Source organism: Ursus maritimus, unplaced genomic scaffold (genome assembly GCF_017311325.1).
Source record: "Ursus maritimus isolate PB19 unplaced genomic scaffold, ASM1731132v1 scaffold_12, whole genome shotgun sequence".
In the NCBI taxonomy this organism is placed as follows: Eukaryota; Metazoa; Chordata; class Mammalia; order Carnivora; family Ursidae; genus Ursus; species Ursus maritimus.
In genome coordinates, this window is record NW_024423564.1 from 12,321,991 (window position 1) to 12,337,217 (window position 15,227).

The following is a 15,227-nucleotide window of genomic DNA, read 5'->3' on the forward strand; positions in this document are numbered from 1 at the left end:
CTATTTACTAGATAATCGACTATGGGCTGTGCCGTGTAGTATGCGATAGGGTTACAGAAATCACGGGTTTCGGTCTCATAAACTTTACATTTTTGTGAGTTATTTTCTCTTCTAGAGTCTGTGTGCTTCCCCCCTCTACTGCTGCAGAGATCCATTTATCACCTAATTCAAGTGAATAATACAGCAACCTTCCAAACAAAACCAGGCTCCAGGGAATCTGGCGTCATGACTACCTACCTGGGACAATAATTGTTTCAGGTCAGTCCTGTCCATTTCCTACGGTGACCCACTCATCTTAGTTTGCTGGGACTGGGACATCCTTGGTGTCAGCACTGAGAGTCCTGTGTCATCCCCCCACCCCCCTCCATCCCCTACCGGGAACCTCTTCTTCTCAGGCAAACCATCATAGTTGGTTACCCTCCTTTTTTTTTTTTTTAAAGATTTTATTTATTTATTTGACAGAGATAGAGACAGCCATCGAGAGAGGGAACACAAGCAGGGGGAGTGGGAGAGGAAGAAGCAGGCTCATAGCAGAGGAGCCTGATGTGGGGCTCGATTCCAGAACGCCGGGATCACGCCCTGAGCCGAAGGCAGACGCTTAACCACTGTGCCACCCAGGCGCCCCAGTTGGTTACCCTCCTATTCCCCAACTTGTGTCCTGCAGGGACAGAGGATGAAGAAGGAGGAGACATCACATGATGGAACCCAGTTTCCAAATCGAGAAGGAATGATGGGCCAATGAGAAACTTCAGCTTCACCCCGGGGCCTCTCCCTACTGCTGAAGTAGAAATAATCCGGGGCAGCCCACGGCCTCCTCCGATGGGAACTGACCCAGAGGGTACAGGGAACACCTCAGCATGGCTCTTCTCGATGTAAGCGTGAGCTCTGTGAATTAATAACGTAATTTCCTGAGATTCCTCAGCTGAGGACTTACCAATTCCCAAGTTCCAAATATCCTGCTGCCCCTCCTTGGGTAATCTCCATTTCGGATAACAGCATGTGTGAAAATCTAACAGTGGGGAGCTGTGGTTGCCCAGGACACCCTCTCTTGAGTTGGCCTTCTTGGGGAGAACAGGGAGCGCTGCCCTATCCCAATGCTGGAGACCTTGGAATGTGGGGAACGGAGCTTCTGAAAGGCAGCCAAACCTACTGCATTACTGATGGCCTCAGCCCAGCCCAGCTGACCTGCTCTGCCACTTCCCCAGTGCTATTGCCCCTCTGGCATAGTGTCTCTTTGCGGCTAGATTAGATGCGGCTTCTGGCAAGTTCCTGCAATATGGCAATGGCAGGCCTCTCTGCTGCAGGGGTGCTGAGCTCACCGTACTCCAGCCTCTGCTTTTCATCATTCTGTTCACGTTCAAGGCTTCATTGAAGGGGTCAGGGAGTAAGGACTATTTTGGGGACGCTCGTAATTAGTTAAATCTATGGAAACACCTAAATAAAATTTTTCACTTTTTAACAACAACAAAAATTGCCAAAATGAATGCTATTTTATCTATTCTCTCACCAAATTCAAGGTTATAAATGGAATTGGAACAGGCAGAAAAAATTGGGACTGTCACAAAAACAAGGGTCTCCTATTATCTTTCTGATTTCAGGGAAAGCGGATTCCTGGGCCATGTTTAGTCCGTAATTACGCTTCTTGAGTTCCAAGTTAGTCAAGGAATTAATTGATACATGTTTAACTGAGAGCCGACTGGGTGCAACTGTGGTATTACAAAAAATATATTTAGTCTTTGTCTCAGATTCTTAAAACCTTTGGAATTTCCTGAGGGATAGAAATGTCTTTTGTTATCCCTAAAGAGCCTCTGTGGACCTTCCCTATGTTTTTGCTAAGAAGTCTATCCTGGGTGGGACCTCTAGGTAGCTTCAGGGTGAAGGTTGGTCCCCAGGAACGCCGAATTTTCAGCCCTACTCCCTGACCACCAGGGAGAGTAGAGGGCTGGAGATGGGGACCCAGGGTCTTCCAGGTTGGTGAACACGCTGATGTGTTGGGAGGGTGGTGTGCCCAGAGAGGATGGAAAATTCCACCCCCACCGCCACCTCCTCATACCTTGCCTTCTGTGTCTCTTCCATTTGGCTGTTCCTGAGTTATATCCTTTGTCATAAACTGATAAATCTAAGCAGAGTGCTTTCCTGAATTCTATGAGTTGTTCTAGCCAATTATGGAACTGTTGGGGGGGGTGGGAACCCCTGAACTTTAGCTCACTAAGCCTAAGTGTGGGTAGCCTGAGCACCCCATTTGCGGCTGGCATCTGAAGTGGAGGCAGCAATACCCTTAACCTATGGGGTCTATGCTAACTCCAGGAGTGTCAGAACTGAATCATTGGACACCCTGTTGGTTGGTGCTGAAGAACCGGAGCATTGTGGGAAAACTCCCACCCATTGGGTGTTGGGAAACATTCCTCAGCAATGAACATACTAAGCACAAAGGAGACACAAAAGTAATAGGTGGTCGTTCAAGTTTACAATCAGTTGGGGGTTCAGATGCACATGAAGAAATGAGCAATTCAAAGGCATTTTGGTAAGTGCCCAACGAGTGAACTACTGTAACTTATTAGGTCTTCATTTGACCTGGGAGTCCCTTTCAACTTCAATAGGGTTTCAATTTATGTATAGTCTAAGGTGCCTGACTATAGGTCTAGAAGAGAAGAACAAGGGGCAAGAAATGGCTCCTCTCTCCACATGGCCCTTGGTTTTACAGGCTGCCTCCGCAGAGCCCGCCACATGACCAGCCACAACACTGCAATGGTGCGAAAGCGGGGGGCTAGCCATTGTTTGCTCATGGAGCATATGAGTCTCTGCACCACAATGAAGGTTAGGTTGGCGAACATTTGCATGTCGTCTGGGAAATTAAGAAGCTTCCCCACATCACATGCTCAGGACACAGCACTCAGCAGTTTCCTCCCTGACATTTTATGCTTGGTTTTTATTTTTTTTTTTCAAGTGGAAGGAACATCACAGAGGCTCCTTCTCTAACTGGGAAAAGACTGTTAATATTTCTTGTTAATCAGAACCTTCCAGCGAGCCCTCCGAGTTCCCATCTCCCAAAATACATTCATGGCTCCGAATGTGACAAACAGCAGAGGACTCCAGGCCTTTTGAGTAGGTAGTACGGTCCACCTGTGCGTCCAAGGCTGGTTTGAAGACTGACTCTTGGCCGGAAGGACCTCCCCATCTTAGAGAATGATTCCTTTCTGTGGGATGTGGAGACATTTCAAGCTTCAGAGCCCCTTGAAAGTGAACCCTGGAAAAATACAGCTTAAAATCTGGGAGCTCAGGGATGACTTAGACCGCCCCTCATTCTACAGATCAGAGTCAGGACTTAATTTGCCTGGGGTCCTGTACCCTAGACAGTGGCCAACCTGGCCTATTGTTAAGAATCACTAGAACTCATTTGGCAATATTAGGGTACCTCCTTTAATCCGTGAGCAGAGAATCCTTTGCTAGCTGTGAACAGGACCCTTGGGCGATGATCCTAAAATCCTAGAGGGGCTAAGGCATCAGGAAGAAGGAGTAGAGCCCAAGGGGGCAAGGAGACACCAGACACAGTTCTTGCATTTCCCCTGGGAATATGGAGGGAGGCATAGCAAGGCCAGCTACTCCTGGTTGTGTTGTCCAGGGACCCAGCATAGTGACAAACTGACCATGTGGCTCTAGAGGTCTGTCTTGTCTGCTCAGTTTGCATGACAAAGTACCATAGCCGGGCGGCTTAAACACCAGACTTATTTTCTCCCAGTTATGGAGGCCACATGCTCACGAACAAGGTAGAGGAAAATTCAGTTTCTGGTGAGGCCTCTCTTCCTGGCTTGCCAGAGAAGGAGGGAAAGAAAGAAGCAAAGAGGTAGGGGAGAGAGAGAAAGAGAGAAAGAGACAGACAGGTCTGGTGTCTCTGTTTTTTAAAAAATTTTAAATTAATTAGTTTTAATCTATTTTTTTTAATTTTTACTTTTTTGTTATTTTTCTTTTTTAAAAAAATTTATTTATTTTTCTTTTTTCCTTTTGATAATGTCTTTTCCTTATAAGACTATCAGTCCTATCAGATGAGGGCCCTAGGCTTTTGACCTCCTGAAACCTTAATTACCTCTTAGAGGCCCTATCTCCAAATGTAATCACAATGGAGGGTTAGGGCTGCCGCACATGTCTTTCGGGAGGACCCAGGTCAGTTCGTAACAGGGCTGTCATTTTATCTTGGTGGGGAGGATCTCAAGTTCTTAGTCAACAATTCATCCTGGCGGTATGAGTCTTCTAGCAAGACCTGAGTTTGCCATTCGAGACTCTTCTACTTTGGGTTGACAAATTTTGCAGCTTTGTGGGACACAAAATATTACCCACCCCCTGAGGAAGACACCCAGACCACTCTTCCCTCAGGTAAGTCAGGGGAGGGGCCTCTTTTCTCTGTACCCATGATACCCAGTGGATAGACTTCGTATCCTTACATTCCTGATGACCTGTTTAACTCTGTCCCCCAAGAAAGGGTGGATTTCTTGAGGGCAGTGTCTCATTCTGTTTATATCCCCAGGGCCCTGCTCAATGCCCATATCACTTTAGATAGTTGATAAACGTCTGACGGATGAACAAAATGGCGTCCTAAAGCTGTTGAGACTGAGGCAGATAAACCACGGAGCTAATGAAGCTTAAGCATCAGGGCCCCTCATTTGCAGGAGGGCCTACCTGGCAGTTTTGAAGTCACACTTTCGTTTTCTATTCTTGAAAGAGAATCCACCCCTCAAAAAAAATCTATAAAATTTTGGGCTCCAGGAAATCTGGGTGCGTTGCTGGGTTGCTAAGGTGAGCTGTGGCTCTCTGCTATATTTAATATCTTTTCCCTTCCCCGTTGGCCACTGGAAGGGAGGGACATGCCTCACAATACAGGTCTCTTTCCAAGACTATTTTTGAGAGATATATTCTGGTCAGTCAGCCATCTTTTGATCAAAGAAAATGAAAATACTTGGGTTGTGTGCCTGGAAGCATAAAATACACCGACTTCCAAAAATAATATTAATTAAAGGCAAAATCAGATGCCCTGAGTGCGATTCCAGGAGAGGTTTCTTCCCACCAACTATGACTCATCGTCTTGGTCCAGAGGGGAAGCACAGGCCGACGGTTGAGCCCTCATACTCGGCGTTCCTTGAGGAGCTCAGTCGTTTGCCTGGACACTCCACTTTGAGGGCAGTAGTCATTTGCTCCTCATGCTTACTCGATTGAGAGCCTAGCCAATCTGACTTCTCATTAGTGTCGCACATGAGTCCAGTTCTGTCTTTGCCTCTGCTGTCACTGTCTTGGTCTCCTGCCTGATTATTGTGACTGACACGAACTGCTCCTCCTCCTTCCATTCTTGTCCCCTTCAATTCACCCTTCGCATGGTAGCCACAGTTCCAAGCTGGTCATGGAGCTCCCGTGCCCAAATCCCTCGGGAGCTCCCTGAGACCCTCAAGATGAAACTCAGATTCTGTGCTACTGTATCCCAAGCCCTCAGGACCTGGCTGCTGTTCACCTTCCCTTCCCGTCTCCCCCACTCTTCGCTGGCATCTCAGAGCTCATCACTATGAGTTACTCGTAATTCCTCGAAGGTGCCAAGCTCTCGCTACCATCTGGGCTTTGGCACACGTAGGCCCTCTGCCTGGAGGCTTCTGCTTCTGCTTTGCCCTGACTCATCTCTCCCACTTTCAGTTTAGATTCACGCTCTCCAATACAAACACTACATGAGCCACATGTTTATTGAATTGTAAGTTTTCGAGTAGCCACATTTTTAAAAAAGTTGAAAGTACGCGAACACTACAGCCCGGAAATAGCGTACGTGACGTGATGGCAAGTGTAGCATGGGCTCCCACCAACACAATAAAGTTGTGTTAAATGGGAAACTCTTTCACATTGCTTCAGTTTTTACATTTAAGTTCATGAAAATTAAGGTAACTGAAAAGTTCATTTCCTCAGTCATGCCGGTCACACTTCAAGTGCCTAATAATCTTGCGTGGCGAGTGGCCAGTGTGTTGGCACAGTGCTGGGCGCCCTCCCCGTGTTGCTGCGGGATTGTGTGCTTAACCCCGTCATAGTACCTATTGCACCGTGATAGCGTTGCCTGCGTCCTTGTCTCTGTTTCCCTTTAGACTCTACACCTCTTACCAGTTGGGACTTTGTTTCATTCATCGTTGTATTTTCAGCACCCAGCAACCTGGCCTAAAATAGCTGCTCAGTTTGTTTGTTTGTTTGAACGAGGTGGGATGCCTAAAAAGCCACAATCCTCTCTGGGCCTTCAAAGCGCTACAAAATCTTGCCCCCGACCTGCTCTTGGGCCTCACCTCCTACCACCCTCCCCTTGTTCACTCTGATGCAACCATGCTGGCTCTTTGCCATTCCTGGAGGCCTTGAAGATGGGCTAACCTCAGGCCCTCCGTGCTCTGTTCCCCGAGTCTGGACAGCCTTTTCTCTGCAGAGCCAGTGAACTTTGCTCACCACCTCAGAGCATTCAAGCACCTCACCGAAGCTGCTTTTTCTGGCCACACTTTCAAAAATAGGCCCCGGTCTGCCAGTCATTTCCTAACCCCTGAACTTCATTTTTCATGACCGTGCCCATCACCACCTGGCATGCTGTTGACTAGAGTGCAAGTTTCGTGAGAGCACGCACTTTCCTATGTTGCTCGGTGATGTATTTCTGGAACCTAGTACAGTCCCTGGACCCCATAGGAGCTCAATAAACACTTATGGACTGTAAGAAGGCTTGACGGTCGATCACAGGGGAACTTAAGCAAAGAGAAAAGATAACAAGGCACTCAGAAGCAGAGTTCCAGAAATGTCAATATTTCTCCCACTCCAAGTTTCAAAATGTCTGTCGGAAAGTTACCCAACAACCAGCTTTTCCTCGGTTTATGGTGTAAAAGTTGCTGTAGGAGAAAAAGGATAATCAGCAGTTTTAGGAGGTCGAGGCTTCATGAGTACGTCTGATTCTCTGCCCCCAGAACCAAGGGACCGCTGGTCCTCCTAAGGCAGAAGGGTTGGATGGGTGGAATGTGGTTGTCGGAAGCTTCCACGGCAGTCGGTAGAGACCACCAGTTGGACTGATGGAAGGGATCCAGCAGGTTGCACAGAACAGAAAGGTGCCAGGTAGGGAAGCTTCTGGGAAAAGCAGCCCGACTGGATGTGGGGCTGCCCTGTCCTGAGTGGAAACGAGGCCGAGCAGAAAATGGAAGGGCTGGAGGCAAAGCTCTAGGTCTCGGTCTGCACAGGGACCACTCTGGAACATGACGCAGTGACGTGGGATAGGCCACTCACTCAGCGCTTTGTCCTCATTTGTGAAACGGAGGTAATTCGTATCCCTCAGGGTTGCTGCAAAGACGATGTGCCATGATATCTGTGAAAGTGCTCTCTCTAAGCTGTTATGTCTGAGAAACACAAGTTGTTAGCACCAGGGGCATTTTCCCAGGGGTTCTCTTGTCTGCCCACCCTACACATGCAATTATTGACTTTATTGATTATATACAACTCAGGGGCCTTGTAAACTTTTGTTTTGTTATAAAACTCAGAGCCTTCCCTCTTGAGTGTCCCTCAGGGTTCAGAAAAACGAATTTGATCTAGCCTTGAAGAACCACCATAATCTATGACTTAAGGAGCTGTATTTGGCCTTTCAACAAATAACTGTTTTCCAATGATTTCATATGTGAATTTCTTATCTCCCCAGATACACTGTAAGCTGCTTGTTGTTAAGAGCACAGACTTCAGAGTCATTCAGTCCTGGGTTTAAATCTTGGCTTTGCTCCTTACTTGCAGTGTAGGGATTTGGATAGATTATGCAGTCTCTTTAAGCATAAATCTTCTCATCCACGATATGGACATGGTGATGTCATTTGTAAAGTGTAGTAAGAATTAAGAGATAATGCATCTAAATTTCTTAACCATGGTAAGAGCCCAGTCAGTTGTGCCTTCTGAACAGTAGCTGCTAGGACAGCCCTAGGTACTAGAATGGGTTTTCCCAAAATGCTTGATCGAGAACTGGAAGTAAAGCAAAGGAAACAAACAGTAACTCGAGGCCATTTTTAGCTGTAAGCTCCCAGCCTATCAATAGGAACCGAAAGGGTATGGCTTCCTGACCCAGGCAGAAACTTACCCGGTAATATAAAAGCAATTTATTTTCTTGGGTTGACAACTGAAACATGTCACTTGAAATATGGCGGTGGGTAGAGGAAGGGGAGATTGGTGATATTAGTCCTGACAGGTTTGGTTGGTGGGATGGTTGTGGAACATGAACATGAAGCAGTATAGTTTATTTTAATTTTTAATATATTTTTTAGATTTATTTACTTGAGAGACAAATAGAGCACATGTAGGGGGAGGGGCAGGGAGAGAGAGCAATCCCTGAAGCAGACGCCCTGCTGTGCATGGAGCCCGTCGCGGGGCTTGATCCCAGGACCCCAAGATCAGGACCTAAGCCGAAACCAAGAGTCGGCCAGGCCACTTACCCAACTAAGCCACCCAGGCGCACTGAGGCAACATAATTTTGAGGCTATTTCCCAATTTCAAAGCCTCTGCCGCATTTTCAGACCATGTGTCTTGATTTTGTTCAAAGAATTGAACGGACATAAAGGTAGATGTCTTATTGTACAGCACCAAAAATGATTAGTATTTTATTTATTTGGTTATTTGCTTAATTTACGCACACAAGCAACAGTTCTTAAACTATTGAGCTCTGTGCTACATTGTACAAATCAGAGATGAGACACAGTTCTTTTTTTTTTTTTTTCGAGAGACAGACAGAGAGAGAGCATGTGCAAACACGGGGAAGGGGTAGGGAGGCACAGAGGGAGAGGGAGAGAACCTTAAGCCGAGTCCTTGCTGAGCACAGAGCCTGAGCTGGGGCTCGATCTAACGACTGAGATCATGACCTGAGCCATGATCAAGAGTCGGATGCTCAACTGACTGAGCCACCCAGGTGCCCCAAGACACAGTTCTTGACCTTACGTTCTGGTGCAAGGGTCAAACACATAACCATATCCAGAAATGCTAAATGTGCTGTTTTTACCGTTATGTTCAGAATGACAGGGGGAATATTTTTCCTGTCTTTGTAAGGTTTTTAAAATAAGGCAAACATTGGTGGGCAGAAATAGTTTTCCTCTTAGTCTTTGGAAGACATTACGCTTCTCTGTTTTGCCTTTCATCACGGTGTTGAGAAATCAGTCATCAGTGTAAATATCATTCCTCTGTAGGTATACGTTTTCGCTTTGACTAGTCTTACCATTTTCTCTCTGTTAATCTGTGGTTTTACTTCAATGTGTCTAGATTCATATTTCTTTGACAAGGGATTCATTGTGATCCCTTAAGTTGAACATTTGTGTCTTTATCGGTTCGGAAAAATGATCTACCCCTATCATTTTTTCAAGTTTAAAAAAATTGTGGTAAAATATACCTAATAAAATTTACCATTTTAACCATTTTTAAGTGTATAATTCAGCAGCACTAAATACATTCCCATCGTTGGGTGACCATAACCCAGCTCCAGAATGTTTTTTATCTTCTAAAATGGAAATTCTGTACCCATTAAACCCTAACTCTTCCTTCCCCCAGGCCCTGATAATCACAATTCTACTTTCTGTCCCTTCAAATGTGACTATTAAAAAATGGACAAAGGTACCTCATAGAAGTAGAATCATATAGTATTTGTCCTTTGAGGATGCCTTATTTCACTTAGCATAATGTCCTCAAGGTTCCTTCATATTGTAGCAGGTGTTAGAAATTCCTTCATTTGTAAGGCTGAATAATATAATACTCCATTGTCTGTACATACCCCATTTTGTTTATCCATCCATCCATCGATGGGCACTTGGATTGTATTTCCATCTTTGGGCTATTGTGAATAATGCCTCTATGAACATGGGTGTACAAACATCTATTTGAGTCCCTGCTTTCATTTCTTTTGGCTACAGATCCAGAAATGGAATTGCTGGATCATATAATTCTGGTTTTGATTTTTTGTAAGATTTTTATTTATTTATTTGAGGGAGAGAGAGAGCAAGAGAAGGGCAGAGGGAGAGGGAGAAGCAGACTCCCCAGTGTTCAGGGAGCCTGATGCTGGACTCCATCCCAGGACCCTGGGATTATGACCTGAGCCAAAGGCAGAAGCTTAACTGACTAAACCATCCAGGCGCCCTTCCGTTTTTGATTTTTTGAGGCAGCAAAATACTGTTTTCCATAGTGGTTGCACCATATTACATTCCTACCAGCAATGAACAAGGAATCCAATTTTCCACATCTTCATTAAGGCTTGTGACTGGTTGGTTTGGTTTTCTTTTTTGATAATAGCCATCCTAATGGGTATGATGTGGTACCTCATTATGGTTTTGATTTGCATTTTCCAAATTATTAATGATATCAACCATCTTTTCATATGCTTATTGGCCATTTGTATATCTTTGGACAAATGTCTATTCAAGTTCTTCGTCCATTTTTTAATAGCGGGCTGTTTTTTTGTTGCTGAGTTGTAGGACTTCCTTATCTATTCTAGATATTAATTCCTTTTTAGATATAGGATATAGATACAGGATTAGGAATGAGATAACCCATTCCATGGGTTGCCTTTTTACTCTGTTGAGGTATCCTTTGATGGAGGAAAGTTTAAAGTTTTGATACAGTCCAAATTATTTGTTTTTTTTCTTTTGTTGCCTGCTTTTGGTGTCATATCCAAGATATCACTGCCAAATCCAATGGCATGAAGATTCCCCCGTATGTTTTCTTCTAAGAGTTTCATACTTTTCGCTCTTCCATTTAGAGTTTTGATCCACTCTGAGTTAGTTTTTGTATATGGTATATGGTAAGAGTCCAACTTCATTTTTTTGCATGTGAAATATCCAGTTTGCCCAACATCATTTGTTGAAAAGATCATTATTTCATGAAATATTGTCTCTTCTCTTTCCTTTCTAGTCTCTCTTTTGGAAAGCTGAATAGACACAGATTTAGCTTTCTTACTTTGTCCTTTATGGGTTTTTTTTGTTGTTGTTTATTTGTTTTGTCCTTCATGTTTCTTAACCTGTCTTTGTCTCCATTATCTTTGTGATATTAGTTCGGTATACTTTCTTCAGCTTTGTTCTTCAATTTACAAATTCTTCTTCTTGGTCAGTCCTGCTATTTAATCTGTCCGCTGAGTTTTAAATTCAATTATTACATTTGTTTCATTTTTGGAAGATCTATTTTGTTCTTTTCTACATATGTCTGGTCATTTTTTAGTCTCTTATTCTTATACTTTTAGTTAATGCTCCTGTTTTGTAAACATACTATACAAACTTATTTAATATTCTGTAACCATTGCTACCTATACTCAAAGTCTTGGGAGGTAGTTTCCCCCTCCATGTTGTTTCTGTGTCTCTCAGGGGACTTTGTGTCCTCATGTACTTGTGATTTTTGATTGTGAGCTAACATTCTTTGGAATTTGTGGGAGTTCTTAGAGGCCTGAGTGGAGAGAATTTGTGGTTGCTTTTGACAGACATTTGGGTACTACCAATCTTGGACGACTGTGACTAAATTTTTGACCAGTTTGTTTGTTTTTGGAAGATGACGGAAATCTGAATTCAGACCCCAAACTTATCTGAGGTCTCACACATGGTTAAAAATTCACAAAGGAGACTTTTGGATCCTGTACCAAATACCTCAACGGATATTATTATTTCTCACTTTGTTCTTTTGGGAGGTATGTTTGTGTCTCTTTTAACTATTCACTGAATCCGAATGTGTAATCCTTTGCAACTCCCGGAGAAATGTGTGGGTCTCTAATCCTACTCCGGAACTCACCTGGACTCCAGACTTACTGTGCTGCCTCCAAGTGGCCATTAAAACAAATGCTCTAGATTACTTTGTATCTGTAAACGCTCTAGAACGGTCCCTCACTTTAACATTCACCCTCCTCTTTGAGTTTGTGCTGTGGCTTCATCTTTGACCTTTGAATATCTTCTTCATTTTCTTGTGGATCAGAAGGCTTGTTAAATTTTACCTGGTGGTTTATAGCAGAAAGGTTTTTCAGATGTGAAATCCTCTGTAACACTATATACCTCCATGGGTTCCTACAGTGCTAAATTCTGTGTCTGTGACGTTTCTAACTTGATCTTTGATTTATGTTTTATGTGTGTTATGTTAATTCTCACAAGTCTATGAGATAGGTATTATCATGGTCATTATTCCCCCCTCCTTTTTTTTTTTTTTTTTTTTTTAGAGAGAGAGAGTGTGTGTGGGGAAGGGGCAGAGGAAAGGGGAAAGAGAGAATCTCAAGCAGGCTCCACACCCAGCTCAGAGCCTGACACGGGGCTCTATCCCAAAACCCTGAGATTAGGACCTGAGCTGAAATCAAGAGTGGACACCCAACAACTGAGCCACCCAGGCGCCCCGATCATTATTCCCACTTTAAAGATGAAGAAACTGAGTCATAAAAAAGTTAAATAATATACCCAAGGTCACAAAGCCATCAAGTAGTAGATATTTGGGTCTGGGATCTCTGGCTTCAGTGCACATGTGCTTACCCACTTCAGTCCATCACATTCAGCTTCTGCTTTGTGCCCAGCTTCCTGCTTACAATCGGAATGAGCAGGCAATGCATACCCATGTGGAACCTCTAGAAAACAATATTAGACAATAATACATACTCAAATTCTTGTTATGTGTACACATTCTTAAGTATTACAGATGTTCACAGAAAGGATGATCAATGGGGACTTTTGCTGCTAGTTTTGGACTTGAAACAGGTCTTGAGAAATGGATTTGAACTGGTTAAGTAAGAGAAAAGGGAATGAGGGAGAAATTCCAAAGTGGGAGAGATAGGAACCCAATGTCAGAAGTAGAAATGAGCATGATACTATATGTTTGAAAATCCTGGCCCATGAGGGTCTTCTTTAGGAAGAGACGGACAATTTGGTTGGAGAGGTATGGAGGAGCCTGAAAGCCAGCTAAAGAAATTTAGATGTACTAGGTAGAAATTAGGTTTCAGAAAGATATCTTTGTAGCAGCATACTGGTTGGAAGTTATCAAAACCTGTGAAGGGTCTGACATTTTACCCTACCTGCAATCAACAAAGTTAGCCCCTTGCGAGGATGTTGGCACAAGATGCGAGACTCCTGGGTCAGAGACAAAGGACTTCATTATTTCTGGCACAACAAACAGCATGAGTTTCAGTTTCACATCCACTCTCCTTGCTCCTTGGGTCCCACAGAGGTGATGCAGAGTGAATGCTGTATACTCCATGGCTTGCTATCACAGCTGAGGAAACCCAAGCCTGAGAAACTCAAATCTTTTGTGGTGGTCTCCAAGAGCCTCTGCCTGACTTTTGCCTGGAGGGAGATACTATCTTCATTAAACTAGACAGTACATAAACCTGTTCTCTGCTCTAGAGGAAGACAGTCCTGAAATAAAGCCATCTGTGCCTCTGCTTGCAAGAGGGGAAGCAACATGAGAAACCCATGAAAAACTGTTTCCCAACAGAAGTAATCTGAAAAACAGCAATCCGAGTATGAAGTGTTTGGGATATTTCATGCAAGCTCTGCAAGATCAGAGATCTCACCTGTTGCTATTGGCTGAATGTTTGTGTCCCCTCCCCCCAAAATCATATGTTGAAGCTCTAATCTGCAATGTGATGGCATTTGGAGGTAGGGCTTTGGGGAGGTAATTGGGTCATGAAGGGGGAGCCCTCACGAATGGAATTCATGAACTTCTAAGAAGATGATGATCTCTCTCTGCCATGTGAGGATACAGAAAGAGGCCATGTGCAAAGCAAGAAGATAGCCTTCGACAGACTTTGATCTGCTGGTACCTTGATCTTGGGCTTCCCAGTCTCCAGAACTGTGAGAAATAAATGTTATTTAAGCTACCCAGTCTGTGGTAATTTGTTAAAGCAGTCCACGTTGACTAAGACTCCTGTTGTCAGTCTTGTTCACTGTACAAGTCCCACAGATAAGTGTGTAATAGGCCTTTAATAAATATTTACTGTCTAATAAATATTTAGTGTCTAACAATTTTTTAGTGTTTATTATGTGCCAAGCCCAGTACTTATCACTTGACAAGTGTTAATGCATTTAATCCTCATAACAGTAGGTACTTTTATTATGTCCTTCTACAGATGGGATCCACCCAGACCCACACATAGAACTGTTCAGTTCAACAAAATTGAAGGATACAAGATCAATATATAAAAATCAGTTGTATTTCTGTACACTAGCAATGAGGAATCTAAAACTGAAATTTAAAAAAAAAATTCCATTTACAATACCATCAAAAAGAATGAAATACTTAGGGATAGATTATTGTTAAGATGGCATTAAGGAGGGCACATACTGCATGGTGCACTGGGTGTTATACACAAATAATGAATCATGGAACATTACGCCAAAAACTAAGGATATACTGTTTGGTGACTAACATAACATAATAAAAAATTATTATAAAAAAAAGATGGCATTATTCCACTTCAAACCCACTAGTATGGCTAGTACCAAAAAAGAAAGCCAAAACCCAGGAAACAACACAAAATAACAAGTGTTGGTGAGGATGTGGAGACATTGAAACACTTGTGTGCCGTTGGTGGGAACGTAAAATGGTGCAGGCTATGGTAAACAGTATAGTTCAAAAATTCAAAACAGAATCACCATGTGATCCAGCAATTTCACTTCTGGATATATACCCCCAAAGAACTGAAAGTAGGAACTCAAACAGACGTTTGTACACCCACGTTCACAACAGCACTATTTACAATCACCCAAAGCAACTCAGGTGTCCATCACCAGATGGATAAAAAAGTTGTGGCATATACATGCGACAGAATATTTTTCAGTCTTAAAAAGGAAGGGAATTCCAACACAACGTACAACATGGATGAACTTTTGGGACATTGTGCTGAATGAAATAAGCCAGTCATGGAAGGACAAATGCTCTATGCTTCCACTTACATGAGGTCCCTAGAGTAGTCAAATTCATGGACACAGAAAGTAGCATGGTGGTTGTCAAGGCTGGGCAGAGAGAGGAAAGGAGTTATTGTTCAGTGGTTATGAGTTTCAGTTTGAGAAGATGAAAAGAATTCTGGGGATGGATAGTGAAGATGGTCTTCACTATCCAATAACTAAACGTGATATAGCCATATAATGGCTATATACAGTGTGAATAACCAAATGTGGTATAGCTGTATGATGGAATATTATTCAGCCATAAAAAGGAAGTACTGATACATGCTATAACATGGATGAATCTTAAAAACATTATGCTAA

At 43.4% G+C, this 15,227-nt stretch overlaps 1 long non-coding RNA gene across 5 annotated transcripts in view; it reads right to left on the reverse strand.

The window, feature by feature from the left end:
• Positions 1-557: 557 nt before the first annotated feature.
• LOC103675042 overlaps positions 558-15,227 on the reverse strand; it is a 38,938-nt gene continuing 24,268 nt past the window's right edge. For 2 of the 5 annotated variants that reach the window (XR_005834062.1, XR_005834061.1), the window contains one exon: positions 12,317-13,301. This is a non-coding gene — a long non-coding RNA (uncharacterized LOC103675042). Of the gene's footprint in view, positions 886-12,316; positions 13,302-15,227 lie in introns of those variants that run through there. The other 3 variants (XR_005834065.1, XR_005834063.1, XR_005834064.1) reach the window with 3 other exon arrangements.